The sequence below is a fragment of the Macaca mulatta genome, chromosome 16 (genome assembly GCF_049350105.2).
Source record: "Macaca mulatta isolate MMU2019108-1 chromosome 16, T2T-MMU8v2.0, whole genome shotgun sequence".
In the NCBI taxonomy this organism is placed as follows: Eukaryota; Metazoa; Chordata; class Mammalia; order Primates; family Cercopithecidae; genus Macaca; species Macaca mulatta.
The window spans coordinates 70,435,442-70,449,519 of NC_133421.1; the positions used below are offsets into that span (position 1 = coordinate 70,435,442).

The following is a 14,078-nucleotide window of genomic DNA, read 5'->3' on the forward strand; positions in this document are numbered from 1 at the left end:
AGATCACTTGGACTCAGGAAGGGGAACATCACACACCGGGGCCTATCATGGGGAGGGGGGAGGGATTGCATTGGGAGTTATAACTGATGTAAATGACGAGTTGATGGGTGCAGCACACCAACATGGCACAAGTATACATATGTAACAAACCTGCACGTTATGCACATGTACCCTACAACTTAAAGTATAATAATAATAAATAAATTTAAAAAAAAAAAAAAAAAGACTAGTGGCAAGTCAGGACATATTCGATAGTCTTACAAGCTTCTCTGTGCAGTTGTGCAAACCAGATTTGAGTGCTCAATTTTAAATAGTGCATGCCCTTGTAGAAAATATAATCACAAATTAATATTTGATCTTTTAAATATAATCACAATTATTATTATTATTATCATTTTGAGATAGAGTCTTGCTCAGGCTGGAGTGCAATGGCGTAATCTCGGCTCACTGAAACCTCTATCTCCCAGGTTCTAGCAATTCTCCTGCCTGAGCCTCCTGAGTAGCTGGGATTACAGGTGCGTGCCACCACGCCCAGCTAATTTTTGTATTTTTAGTAGAGATGGGGTTTCACCATGTTGGCCAGACTAGTCTTGAACTCCTGACCTCAGATGATCCACCCGTCTCAGCCTCCCAAAGTGCTGGGATTACAGGCGTGAACCACTGTGCCTGCCCACAAATTAATATTTGATCATTTAAGTTTCCATAATTTCCACTTCTCTTATGGTTCTGTTGAAAATTGTAAATTGGAACTAGAGTCATGAGTATTTTCTTAGTTCTACTTGACTTACCATTTCAGTAGTACAATACGATTATTTAATCTAAGAGCATGACTTTCATCAACTCATTATATAGGAGGGCCTTTTGTTTGCTTCAAAAACCTTTTTTTTTTTTTTTTGAGACAGGGTCTCACTCTGTTGCCCAGGCTCTGGAGGACAGTGGCACTATCTCGGCTCGCTGCAATCTCCACTTCCCAGGCTCAAGCCATTCTGCCGCCTCAGCCTCCCGAGTAGCTGGGATCACAGGTGCACGCCACCATGCCCAGCTAAGTTTGTATTTTTTGTAGAGATGGGGTTTCACCATGTTGCCCAGGCTGGTCTCAAACTCCTGGGCTCAAGTGATCAGCCTCCTTGACCTCCAAAGTGCTGGGATTAGAGGTGTGAGCCACTATGCCCGGCCTTAAGACTGTCAATCGGCCGGGCGTGGTGGCTCAAGCCTGTAATCCCAGCACTTTGGGAGGCCGAGACAGGCGGATCACGAGGTCAGGAGATCGAGACCATCCTGGCTAACACGGTGAAACCCCGTCTCTACTAAAAAAAATACAAAAAACTAGCCGGGCGAGGTGGCGGGTGCCTGTAGTCCCAGCTACTCGGGAGGCTGAGGCAGGAGAATGGCGTAAACCTGGAAGGCGGAGCTTGCAGTGAGCCGAGATCCGGCCACTGCACTCCAGCCTCAGCGACAGAGCGAGACTCCGTCTCAAAAAAAAAAAAAAAAAAAAAAAAAGACTGTCAATCAACATCTAAAATAGGTTATCATCTACATTTGTTTATCTGTGCACTTAACAAATCATTAAGAAATGGAAATACTTAAGACCAAGACTACTACTCCTGATACCATCTGGGCAGTCAGGTCTTTGACCATCCATTTTCGCGGCACTGTTCTGTCTGGTAGAGACTTGCTGTTGACACCAACTTCAAAATGCCAAGAGCACTCTGAGTTTTGCTATGATAGTGAAAACAGCCTATTTCCTGAGCACCAAGCAGTTGTGCAAGCTGTCTACCATCTGACTGGTCTATATCCAAATCAGTCAACTTAGATTTAATATAGATTTTCTTATTAGATAGCCTAGAACTAAAGATGAGATGTGCGTAGCAATGCTCCAAACTAATCTTTGCTGACACCCCCACCCTTTTACACTCCCTCATAGGGTGTTGCCTGGTATTTCATGAATTCTTGATGACAAAGATCATGCTTCTTCTATAGCAGGTCTGCATTGCTGCCAACTGGCAGCATGTATGCTTACCGGTTTCAGAATTTTATAGTTTTTCCATTCTTTGTTTTTTTCCTTCTGTCCCTTATAGCTTTTAACTCCTTTTCTGTGCTGTTCTATTGGGCCCCTACTTCAGCCTAGCAAATATCTTCCCTAGCAGACTATTTCTTCTTTACCTACACCTGGAATTTCTACTTATTCTTAACAGTTCATGTTCTTCTGTCCCCAGAAATCACCTCCTTTATTAATGCCACCTAATTCTGATCATATCTTTGGGTTCAATCCTTCAGTACTTAGAGTAGCAGCTGTCAAACTTTAATATGCACCAGTGTCCAATGGAGCTTGTTAAAATGCAGATTTCCAGACATCACTCCTAGAAATTTGAATTAATTAAGTCTGGAGTGAAACTTAATATTTAACAAGGGCCCTAGGTAACTCTAACGTAGGCCAGAGGACATACTTTGAAAAATATCATTCACAGTTACAACTGACACTACATTACATTGTTTTCTAAGAGTTCTTAGCTTATTTTAGTGCATATGTTCTATAGCCTCAATTAAATCATAAGCTGATAATGACACACTGACAAGTTGTAGCTATAGAAAAGAGCTATTCTAACAAGATAAAAGTTATCAAGAATAGATGTTTTCCGTACTTGAGTACAGCTAGGGGAGATACAGTTTTGTGAGAGATGACTTGAAATTTCATTCATTAATAAATTAAATAAGCATTAAGATAGAATGTGGATGTCAAAAATGTTAGCACAATTTCGGCCTACATTAAAAGATGAATGTTTTAAATAAAGAATAAATAGTTCTGATCTATTTTACAACAGAGACCACATTTGCAGTACTCCACTAAATTCTAGGTTTCACGGCTTAACGTTAATATACACAAATGTTAAAGTTCACAGAAAACATGAATAGGATGGTAAAGGGCTAAAAAGACTGGCTGGAAAAAACCAACCAAGCTTAGGAGAATTAGCTTAGAGAAAAGAGGAATCTGCAGGGAGGTCTGGACAATAGCTTTCTTCATACCTATAGAGTTTTCATAAAGAAGTAGGATCATGCTCGTTCTGTGTAGTTTCAGGGGAAGAACCAGAGCTTGTAGGAGAAGATAAAAGCAAATGCATCTTACCTTAACATAAGGAAGACTAAACTTAAACCTATAGTTGTCCAAAAGACGAATGTAGCCTTAGGAGAGAGTGAGATTCCTGTCACTGGATGAACTTAAGCTTAGCCTAAGGAATCTGGCAGAGGTTACTCAGCAGAAATATAGAAAAGGGCCAGGCATGAGTAATCCCAGCACTTTGGGAGGCCGAGGCGGGTGGATCACCTGACATCAGGAGTTCGAGACCAGCCTGGGCAACATGGTGAAACCTCGTCTCTATTAAAAATACAAAATTAGCTGGGCGTGGTGGCGCATGCCTGTAATCCCAGCTACTTGGGAGGCTGAGGCAGGAGAATCTCTTGAACCAGGGGGGCAGAGGTTGCGGTGAGCCAAGATCGCACCACTGCACTCCAGCCTGGGCAACAGAGTGAGACTCCATCTCAGTAATAATAATAAATAAAAAGAAATGTAGAAGAGATTCAAATAAAAAACAGGTATGTGAGCTAGATGGCTAAGATGCCTTGCAATACTGAGATTCTGTGATTCCTTTGATTTTCTCTGATAGAATCTGGTAGTTTTGTAGAGTAAGCTTTTAAATAAATATTCCAGGATGGAAAAGAAGAAGAGTAAAGGCAAGGAAAATAATAAACAGGTTACTGCTGTAGTGCAAGGGTAACTGACTAAAGCAATGAAAAAGAAAAAAGCAAATGATTTTTAAAAAGCAGAAAAAAATTTAGGAGTATTCAATAATAAATTTGACAAATGCATGAAAAACAAAGAAAAAGGGGGACAGATGAATCATGACTCCACAGACCTAAAAAAGAAAGGTAACTGGGAAGGGATAACTACTTGTGGAACAAGAAAGAATGTAACAAAGTTTTAAACATTTCAAGAATTCATTTCAGTAAAAATTCTTATGGGGGATGGTGAAAGCATCTGAAGATATATGGTAAAGGTCATCTAAAAATGACCACTAAATGCTTGGATAAAAGAAATTAATAAATTTAACGAAATACTGTCTTTCGGAAATGGGATTATTAGACCTCCTCCTTTTACAGATCTGTGCTTGTGGACTGAGGGAGGAGGAAGGCAAAGGAAGTGTAGGAAGGAATAAAGGGTTCTATGCCATGTGTTTGTAGTTAGGCAAGATCACCTGCATGTTTGTGCATTTTATTTTACTTTACTGTGCACACAGTGTATACACATGGTCCCCAACTTAGACTGGTTTGACTTAACAATTTATTTTACTTTCTGATGGTATAAAAGCAATATGCATTTGGTAATGCTCTTCGATTTACAATCAGTTACAACAAGATAAACCCATAGTCAACTGAAAATATTTTAAGTCAAAAATGCACTCTCAACTTAGGATATTTTCAACTTATGATGGGTTTGCTGAGACATAACCCATTGAGGGTTATCTGTACAATGGATAAGCAAGTTCTAATTTTACATCTTGTTGTCTAGATGATAAAGAGGTTGCTAATGTTTGACAAAAGAAGAGATGATGAACTAAAACATCTTACATACTTTTCTTGTATGCCCGAAAACTTCATAGGTAAGACTATCTTCTAAAAACAACTTTTGGAATGCTGATGTTGTCCACTGGGCTGATAATGATAAGAAGGAAGTGAGAAGGGGAAGTGTACTTGGCTATAATGTTCATATTTAGAAGATACTTTCAGATTATAGCCTTTGTTATATGCACACAATTTAATCAATGCTAGCATTACACAGTAGACATTTGAAACATGTAGTCTTCACAAAATAACATATTTTAAATAAGTTTATGTCAATTAACAGGAATGACTGTCTTTAGAATGGAACTGTTAAACTTTATCTCTTTGAGCTACATATTGTTTGCTCACTGGGTGGTAAAGGAGGTGGGAGAGACAGGAAGTGACAGGGAAGAGTTCTGTGCCAGTGTGTTTTGAGGTAAATGCAGATTATCTACTTGTTGTTCTGCAAGTGCATGTACTTAGTATTGTTGTGTATGTAAAGGACAAACAAGGCCCTAATGCTGAGAGGTGCCCAAAGTATGCTGAAAGTTGAAGCAGTAAAATGATTCTTTGATAAATGTCCTTTTGTTAGAGTTTTCAGGAAGGCTCATTGTCTGGGAGTGACTTGTTAACCCATCTCGTAGAGCTATACACATTTCTGTACTTATTCATTGAGCTGGAGAAGGAAGAAGAAAGGCAAAAGGAAGGATCTTTGCAAGTATGTTCGTATCTAAAAGATAGTTTCATAGTGTAGCCACAGTTCTAGAAGTGATTTTTTAGTAAAGTGCTTGTGTTTTATCAGTCCTTACTTTCTAGACGTTATGAGGTGACAATGCATAAAAGTAGAGCTAGTAAATTAACTAATTAGTAAATTAATTTCATTAGAAAAAAAGCATCTTGGAAATGGCAATGTTAAACCACCTATGAGCTGTATACATCAGTACGTACTGGATTGCTAAGGAAGGGGCAGAAAGGTAAGGGAAGAGATATATATATATAGATAAGTCCATATTTATGATCTGATTATAATCACTGAATATGTATGCTTTTTTCTTGGTATACTTTGTGAATATGACATGAATTGTTAAATAATTAAGTAGAAACATCACTTCTGCTAATACAGTGCAGATCTCATACTGAACTGTCTAAGAAGCATTATACTTACTTGACTGCTTTGTGTCTCATTTTATATTGGGCATTAAGTGAACACAGTATTTAACTATAAACCTGCCAATATGCATTTCCAGAGATCTGTTGCCATTTTGTCTTTTAAGATATTTTTGTCCCCACAAAAGATAAGAAAATGTATCATGAGTATTTACCAACGTCTGAGTCCCAAAGCCCTGAGTATTTTGATACTTAAGTACTCATGATATGCAAGAAAGCATGGCACATATATAAGTGTAACCATGTAAAAAGGTATACTCAGCTATGTATATATGTATACACACACAAGGACTGGAAAGATACATCAGAATATAAATTGTTTCTGCTATGGATGATTTTTTAGTTACTTGCCTATTGTGTTTTTCAGTTTTCTATAATGAACATATTAACCTCTAAAGGTTGAAAAATATAAATGTTATATTAAAAAGAAACAAATAAATAAAAAATGAATATAAGATCCAAGAAGTTACAGATCAAGGCCAGAATTGCAGATATGGGAAGGGCTGTACTACATGTTTTAATATGTTCTCTTATGTAATCGATTTTAAAACTATGAACTAGGGTATTATTTTTACCCTCTTTTTAGGGAAGAGGTACTGAGGCTTACAGTGGTAAAGTGACCTTCCCCTGGCAAGGGGAAGACACATCTGGTAAGTGGCAGACCTGGAACTTGAATATCAATTTGCCTGACAAAACTAAAACCCCAAGAGAGCTCAGCTATTGACAGTGCTGTGTCTCGGCTTTGTGCCTGACACTCAAATTCAGTGTACTTGAGAGACAGCCTGGAAATCTGTATTTTTTTAACATTAAAAATTCTGGGCCGGGCGCAGTGGCTCACGCCTGTAATACCAGCACTTTGGGAGGCCGAGGTGGGTGGATCACTTGAGGTCAGGAGTTCAAGACCAGCTTGGCTAACATGGTGAAACCCTGTCTCTACTAAAAATATAAAAATTAGCTAGGCATGGTGGCGTGTGCCTGTAATACCAACTACTCGGGAGGCTGAGGCACAAGAATTGCTTGACCCCAGGAGGCAGAGGTTGCAGACAGCCAAGATCGCACCACTGCACTCCAGCCTGGGTAACAGAGCAAAACTCTAAAAAAAAAAAAAATTCTGATACACACCAAAGACTGAGAACCACTGTGTTACTGAATAGGAAAGACCCCACCCCGCCAAAACAAAAACAAAAACAAACAAACTGAAGAAATGTGGTGAGCTCTTCAAAGTGAGAACAAACAATGCTCAACAGGAGAAGGCTAGGCTCTGCTGTTACATACTGGAACCAGGTATCACTCTCAACTTCCACAAATATGTACTGAGTCTCTATTATATACCTAAGAACTACGCTAAGCCAAGTTCTTTCAGGAGATGAGTAAGATAACCTCTGTTACAAACAGCTCAATATTAAAAATCAAAGATACAACTATACAGAACCAACATTTAAAAAGGGCTATGAGAAGCCAAAAAGTAAAACAATTACTTCTTCTAGGAGGATGTAAGTGTGACAGATCTTCCAAAGGTAATCAAGCTGAAACTTGAAGCAGATACATGGCATCTTCCCTGCAGAACCTATGTACAGACCTTTATATTTCACTGAAACAACACTCATAAGGTGACTATTCTGAACACGTTTCTATTTCTAGTCTATCTTCCCATTTTTATAATGAGGAAACTAAGACCCAAAAGTCACAGTCATTCAATGACAAATCCAAAACTAGACTCCACGTCTCTTGAAACCTTGTCTATTAGTTTCTCATGAAACCATTATATTTTTTATATTTCTATTTCTCTTCCAGAGTACCTGCTTAGTGATCGCTTTGATCTCCCTAACATTTGACTTTTCAAAAAGGAAGTCTAAATTTGGCAGTGCATGTCAAAAACGTTTACACTTGTGAATGCTTTTTGATTCAGCAATTCTACTTCCAGGAATTTATCTTAAAGAAATATGAATGTGTAGAAATATTTAGTTTCTAAGGTGCTTGTTATACATAGTATATAACAGTAAAAAACTGAATACAATTTACATGTCTAACTAGAGGGGATTGATGAAATAAACCACAGCATTATCATTCTACAAAATAATGTTATAGAAGAATATTTAAGAAAAACTGTTAACTCACTGAGTGGGGAGAAAACCAGTTATAAAACAACAAAACGCTCTTTTTTTTTTTTTTTGGCTCTACGTATATACAGCAAAAACTAGCTGGATGATATATTCCAGAATATTAATGGCACTTTTTCAGGGTTTTTTTTTTTCACTGATTGTTTTCTTCTTTTTATTCATCTACACTTTTGAAATTTTCTATAATAAACATGCATTACTACGACTATAAGAACTAATAAAAGTTTTTTTCATAAACATAGGTCTAAGAGTCCCTCTAAAAGCTGTGGAGATGACCAGGTGAAAAACGAAGATATTTTTCCTGGATCCCTGGGGCCCACTGGGGAGGCTGCAATAATTTAAAGGCAGTAAGGGGCTTTCTGAATCTAATTCACGCTCCAGAAAACAGTGAAGCTTATTTTGGAGACTGGGAAGTATAGTTTCATATCCAAGTTATGAAATCCAGAATTTAAAAGCCCAACAATAAATCAAAATTTTTTAAGGGGCTGAATCATGAAGCCTAAAGGGCACCAGACTAGGCAACCTGGATTCCAGCCCCAGGAGACAAGTAGTGACTTTAGCCTAAGTAAGTTGCCTTATTCTTCTGAGGTCCCAACGTCCTCATCTACAAAATAAGAATGACACAGGTAAGATCAGCATTTCTCAAACTGGTGTTCCTTGGAAACATAAACAGGTCTGTCTTTATGTAAGTATGTTAAGTTTAAGTAAATTTGGTAAATGTTACACTAGATTATTCCTTAGGTCTCTGATACAAATATATAGTTACCTTAGTGCATTTAAATCTATATCTACAGATACACTGTCTACTTTTGATTTGCTCATAATAGAGAGGAATACTAGATAATATGAAATAGATGACAATCATCCTAAGAAAAATTCATGCCTTGACAGGAGCAACTGAAAACAGAAAGCAAAGGGTTTAATAATAGCAAGAGGGGCAAAAATAGCATTCAAGTAAGATAATAAAAGTCACAAATTTAAACAATGTCTTTCAGTCTGTTTTGTCTCTCCTTCCAAATGATCTTTTTCTTCAAATTCTTTTATGCGTTGCTAAAATATTATAAGTTCAACTCATTCCTTTTTTTAAAAAAAAAAAGATTCATTTCTAGATAACATGAAAAAAAAAAGGGTTCAATCTTTTGACTGTGGCAATAAACTATTATCTGCCTATCCTTGGGCTGACACAGTCTCCCACCTGGAGCCATTACTACTTATAAGACAAATCCAAATTTTGAAAAGCTGAGTTCTATTTCATTTAGTATCACCTATGGTCATACTGCAATAGCCAGATAAAGATCAGACCACAGAGAATTTGTAACTCATTTAAGTGAGTCTTCCCTATCTCCCTTTCTCTAGGCTGATCACAGCCACAATTGGCTCCCTCAATAGTCACAGAGGAAGCCAAAGTAATCAGGTAACAGATACAAAAGTAAAAAGTAACAACAAAGAGAAGTTTTACAGAAAGAGAAGAATAGTAACACAGGAAAGTGTAAGGCAAAGGGGTAGTTGTGAACCAACATGGAAATGTCCCTGGAATGCACTAATAACCTTCAATGTAAATAATTCTCCTATGTATATTTGAAATTTGACTGGATATATCTAATGTGTGGATTAGCAGCATACTATTTTATAGGTTTATCCTACAGTAACTAGTCATTACGAAAAGGTGCTTAAGTCTTGCTAAGATTTCTCCCTCATGATGGGTTTCTAGATATATTTTAAAACCAAAGCACTTTAAAAAACTCATATCATCGAGGATAAATTCAAGCAAATACCTGAGCAAATAGCACAGACATTCAAGCTACAGACGTGTACATCTTTATAAGTTTGCAGTCACTCAAGTAAAAATAGGATTTGTAAGAAAAGGATTCAAACCGGTACTTGCTCTGGTAATACAGTAAAAGATACTGTATTAAAGCCAGAGGTGTTGGTGAAGAAGTCAAAGCCACAAATAAATCTTTGAATATCTAATACAGTACCCATAATAATTTTCAATGTCTAATTTTGCACTACGAGTAAAATGGTACATGGAAGGGATTTACTGCTGTCTTCTGTAACTTCCTTTACAAACCTGAAATAACACTATGTTAATTCTTTAAAAAGCAAAAAAGTGAAGCCCAAGTTTCTTGCAGGTTCTTTTTTTTAAAAAGTATGAACATACTAAACATATTAAAGGTAGACTGCTCCAAGTAACAAATCATATGGAATTCTAAGGCTAGTCTTATTTGAATCATGGCAGAAGTACTCTCAAATAGTAACTTTTAAGTCCTGGGTAGCTTTTTACTAGTATTATTATTAAGATTCTAATTCTTCCCTTCCTCTGACATCCCATTCTCTATTGTGTCTATCAAGACAGCTGCGGTTTTTCCAAGTTAGTGTATCACATATAAGGAACTGACAAGATTTATAGAGGTGATAGAAATTTATCAGCTCCTCTCCGATGGAATGTGATAAAAAGTAAATATAAATCAGCCAAAGTATGACTTCACAAATAAAGAAAAAATACTTCTAAGTGTCCCCTTGACTACCTTATCAACAAACACTGTTCAAAATGGGTAATTATAAAACAGCATAGGAGGAAAATCTCAGGTGTCAACTATTTTCAACAGCAACAAAATTTAAGATAAGAAGAAAACACATCTTCACATTAGATTAAAAGGATTGGGTTATAAATTTCTACCTTTTACAGAGCTCCAAAAGTGCCTCTTGGCAATATAATCATACCAAATAACTATCATCCATGGAGTGTTTGACAGTCAGCCAGGTACTGTGTTAGAAAACTTATACACACATTAATGTTACCTACCAATAAATACTTTTTCAGGCAAGGGTACCAAGGCTCAGGAAGCTTAGTGCCCAGGGCCCTGCTGCATTGAGAGGCCTAGGGCCATACAAATGAGTAGACAGGAGACGCAACGCCAACCTTGTTCTGGTGTATGCCTAGGAGCCTTCTTCCTGCTGAGGAAGAGATACTAACTTACCATGACAGGACTTGTGTGGATGCAGATTTGCTAATACTATTTAACTTTTTAAAAAATAAAATGTTATCTGTGTGTTTTATCACAGAAAAAAAACCCAAGACACACTATTAGGTTGGAAAAAAAAAAAAACAAAAAACAAACTCAAGCACTGTGTCTGATGCCTATTATCCCAGCATTTTGGGAGGCTGAGGAGGGAGGATTGCTTGAGGCCAGGAGTTCGAGAACAGCCTGGATAATAGTGAGACCCCTATTCTACACACGCGCGCACACACACACACACACACAAATTAGCTGGGTGTAGTCCCCACTACTTGGCAGGCTGAGGTAGGAGGACTGCTTGAGCCCAGGAGTGCGAGGCTGCAATGGGGTATGATTGCACCACTGCACTCCAGCCTGGGCAACAGAGCAAGATCCTATCTCAATAAATGAATGAATGAATTGATTATACATTATTATATAAATACTTAGGAAAGGGTTTGAAAGATTCATACCAATCTCTTCACAGTGACTACCTCTAAGAGAGGGAGTAAAACTGGAGTGGGTAGAATGAAGGGAGATTTCATTTTTTACTCTATCTGTGCTGTTTTATGAGGACGCATTATTTTTATAATGTGTTTCTACTTAAAAATAGAAAATACACGCGTGCATTCAAGTGCACACAAACTCACACAGACACAATATTGACCTGATGCCCTTAAATGTGAATACTCCTATTACAGTGCCCTTACATAAGAATGGCAGTTCCCAATGAAGCAAATGGTAGCTCACAAGTACCCAAAAAAATACTCTTCCCCTTCTTATTTCTGGAGCCTAGTTCCATTTGGGACCAATCCAAGAGGTCTTTCCTAAACTCAGAATCTAAGAGGATTTACATGGATTTAGTAATGAATTATAAACATCATATCTGCTTTGACTTTTAAAAGACATGGTTCAGTCTTGCTCTTTAAATGCATCTGCTGCTTCTCCATGTGGCCTACTTTGCTAATCTGGTTCACAATGTGCCTTATGTTTTACATAGTACCGCTTTAGGATGTGCAAATACAGTGTTATTCCCAAATAGACTGTAAGCGTCATGAGGGCAGGGCTTGGGTCAAACTAAGTGTGCTATTTAATTAAACAAGATTAATCAAGTTCCTGGCATTTATTCATTTCCTGAAAACTTACAAGCCAGACACCATGCCGGGAGGAGAAAATACATCAGTGACCAAAATAAACAAGGCCTATTCTTTTTTTTTTTTTTTTTTTTTTGAGACGGAGTCTCGCTCTGTCGCCCAGGCTGGAGTGCAGTGGCCGGATCTCAGCTCACTGCAAGCTCCGCCTCCCGGGTTCGGGCCATTCTCCTGTCTCAGCCTCCTGAGTAGCTGGGACTACAGGCGCCTGCCACCTCGCCCGGCTAGTTTTTTGTATTTTTTTAGTAGACACGGGGTTTCACCGTGTTAGCCAGGATGGTCTCGATCTCCTGACCTAGTGATCCGCCCGTCTCGGCCTCCCAAAGTGCTGGGATTACAGGCTTGAGCCACCGTGCCCGGCCACAAGGCCTATTCTTTACTAAAAGTATATCATGTTTGTGAGGGCAGGGACATGGAGGGAGAATTTGGAATACAGACATGTAATAAGCAATTATAATATGCTTATTACATACAAATAAGCATACAAATATAATAATATGCATTATGTAATAATGCATAAAATAATATGGAGCTATTGGAACACACAGGAGGAAGACTAAAGCCTACTCATTCTAGAAACAGTGAGATCAAAGCTTTGGCCTGAAGAGTGAACAGGAATTGGATGAAAAGATGGTTGGGGAAAAAAAAAATAACCCTAGGATCCCTAGGATATAGAGGTAAGAGAAAGTAGCATGGCAAATTAGAAGAACTGAAAATAGCACAGGCTAGCTGGAACCCAGAGTACGGGGGAAGGGCACAGGCTGAGAGGCGAGGCAGGAAAGTTTGGCAGGGGCCAGATCACACAGGGCTTGTAAACCATGTAAGGAGTTAAGGCGGGCTGCTAAAGAGTTTGAACCAGTGCAGTGACAGGATCAGACTTGCCTTTTTATAAAAATCACTCCAGTTACAGTGTGGAGAATGGATTAGAGAAGGGCAAGGCTGAGGGCTTATGGAGCAATTCAGGCAAGAGATAATGGTGTCCTGAAGGAAGAGTGGCAGGGGGAGGTAGAGAGAACTGGAGGGATTTGAGATAGATTGAGGCGATTGCAGAACTGATGGTCTATTCTGTGGCTTACTGGAAGTGGGGGGTGAGGGAAAGAGAGGAGTTAAAGGTGTTCAGATTTTTGGCTAGAGTATTGTCAGAGATAGAAAACACAGATATAGATGCATGTTTAGAGAGGACTGAGGGGCAACTGAATGTGTTTAATTTCAAGCTAACTATGTGATCATGAAATACTCAACACGTTATGCTGGTACAAATCCAGAGTTCTCAACTGAGACAGAGGTGGCATATGCGTATTTGAGAGTTAGCAGCATAAAGATACTAATTGAAGCTATGAAACAGATGTGATCAATTTGGGGGAGAATAATTAGAGAAAAATAATAGGTCAAAGACAGACTTCTGAGGAATCCCAACATTTTAAGGGACACAAAAGAGGTTGAAAAGGGACAGCCAGAGAGATAAAAAAGGAAAACCAGAAACGCTTGGAGTGAGAACAGCCAAGTAAAGAGGGTATTTCAAGCAAGAGTGGTCAACAGTGTGTTTCCTAAACATGTGCAGACTGATTGAAGCTAGGCTTCAATAAATTGAAATGCCAGTAATTCTTCCTCTCTTCAGTTCAGCTTCCAGTTTTCTTTCACGATACTGAAAATATGTGCAATGATATTCTCTACTTTCCCAAAACTACGTTCTCCTGATTTCCTTATTTCCAACATTTTCTCACAAGATGTGAGTCTCACCTCCAATTCTGTCACCCGCAATAACTATCGCCAAATTCTGCCAGTTTCATGTCTGCAATTTTTTCATGTATTTTCTTCCTATTCCATTCCTGCTGCCTTCACCCCAATCCAGATTCTAAGTACCACGCACTGGACAGCAATAGTCCACTAGTCTCTAAGACTACTCGCCTCACCTCTTCTCCAAGGCATTTGTTCAAAAATTTCATTCATTTTGCAAATATTTACATAGGCCAGTGCTTCTCAAACTATTTATGCTAAGGTCCAGTTGTATTTTTTTTTTCCTTTTAAATTTCCAATCCATTGCA

General features: G+C 38.3%; 1 protein-coding gene and 1 long non-coding RNA gene across 14 annotated transcripts in view; both read right to left on the bottom strand.

The window, feature by feature from the left end:
• Positions 1-14,078, bottom strand: part of NSF (N-ethylmaleimide sensitive factor, vesicle fusing ATPase) — a 162,892-nt gene that overhangs the window by 92,456 nt on the left and 56,358 nt on the right. The window lies entirely within an intron of this gene.
• LOC144335836 (uncharacterized) lies at positions 8,007-13,497 on the bottom strand. The gene is made up of 2 exons (XR_013407030.1): positions 12,398-13,497; positions 8,007-12,084 (listed from the first exon to the last, which is right to left on the bottom strand). It is a non-coding gene; the product is annotated as an uncharacterized LOC144335836 (long non-coding RNA).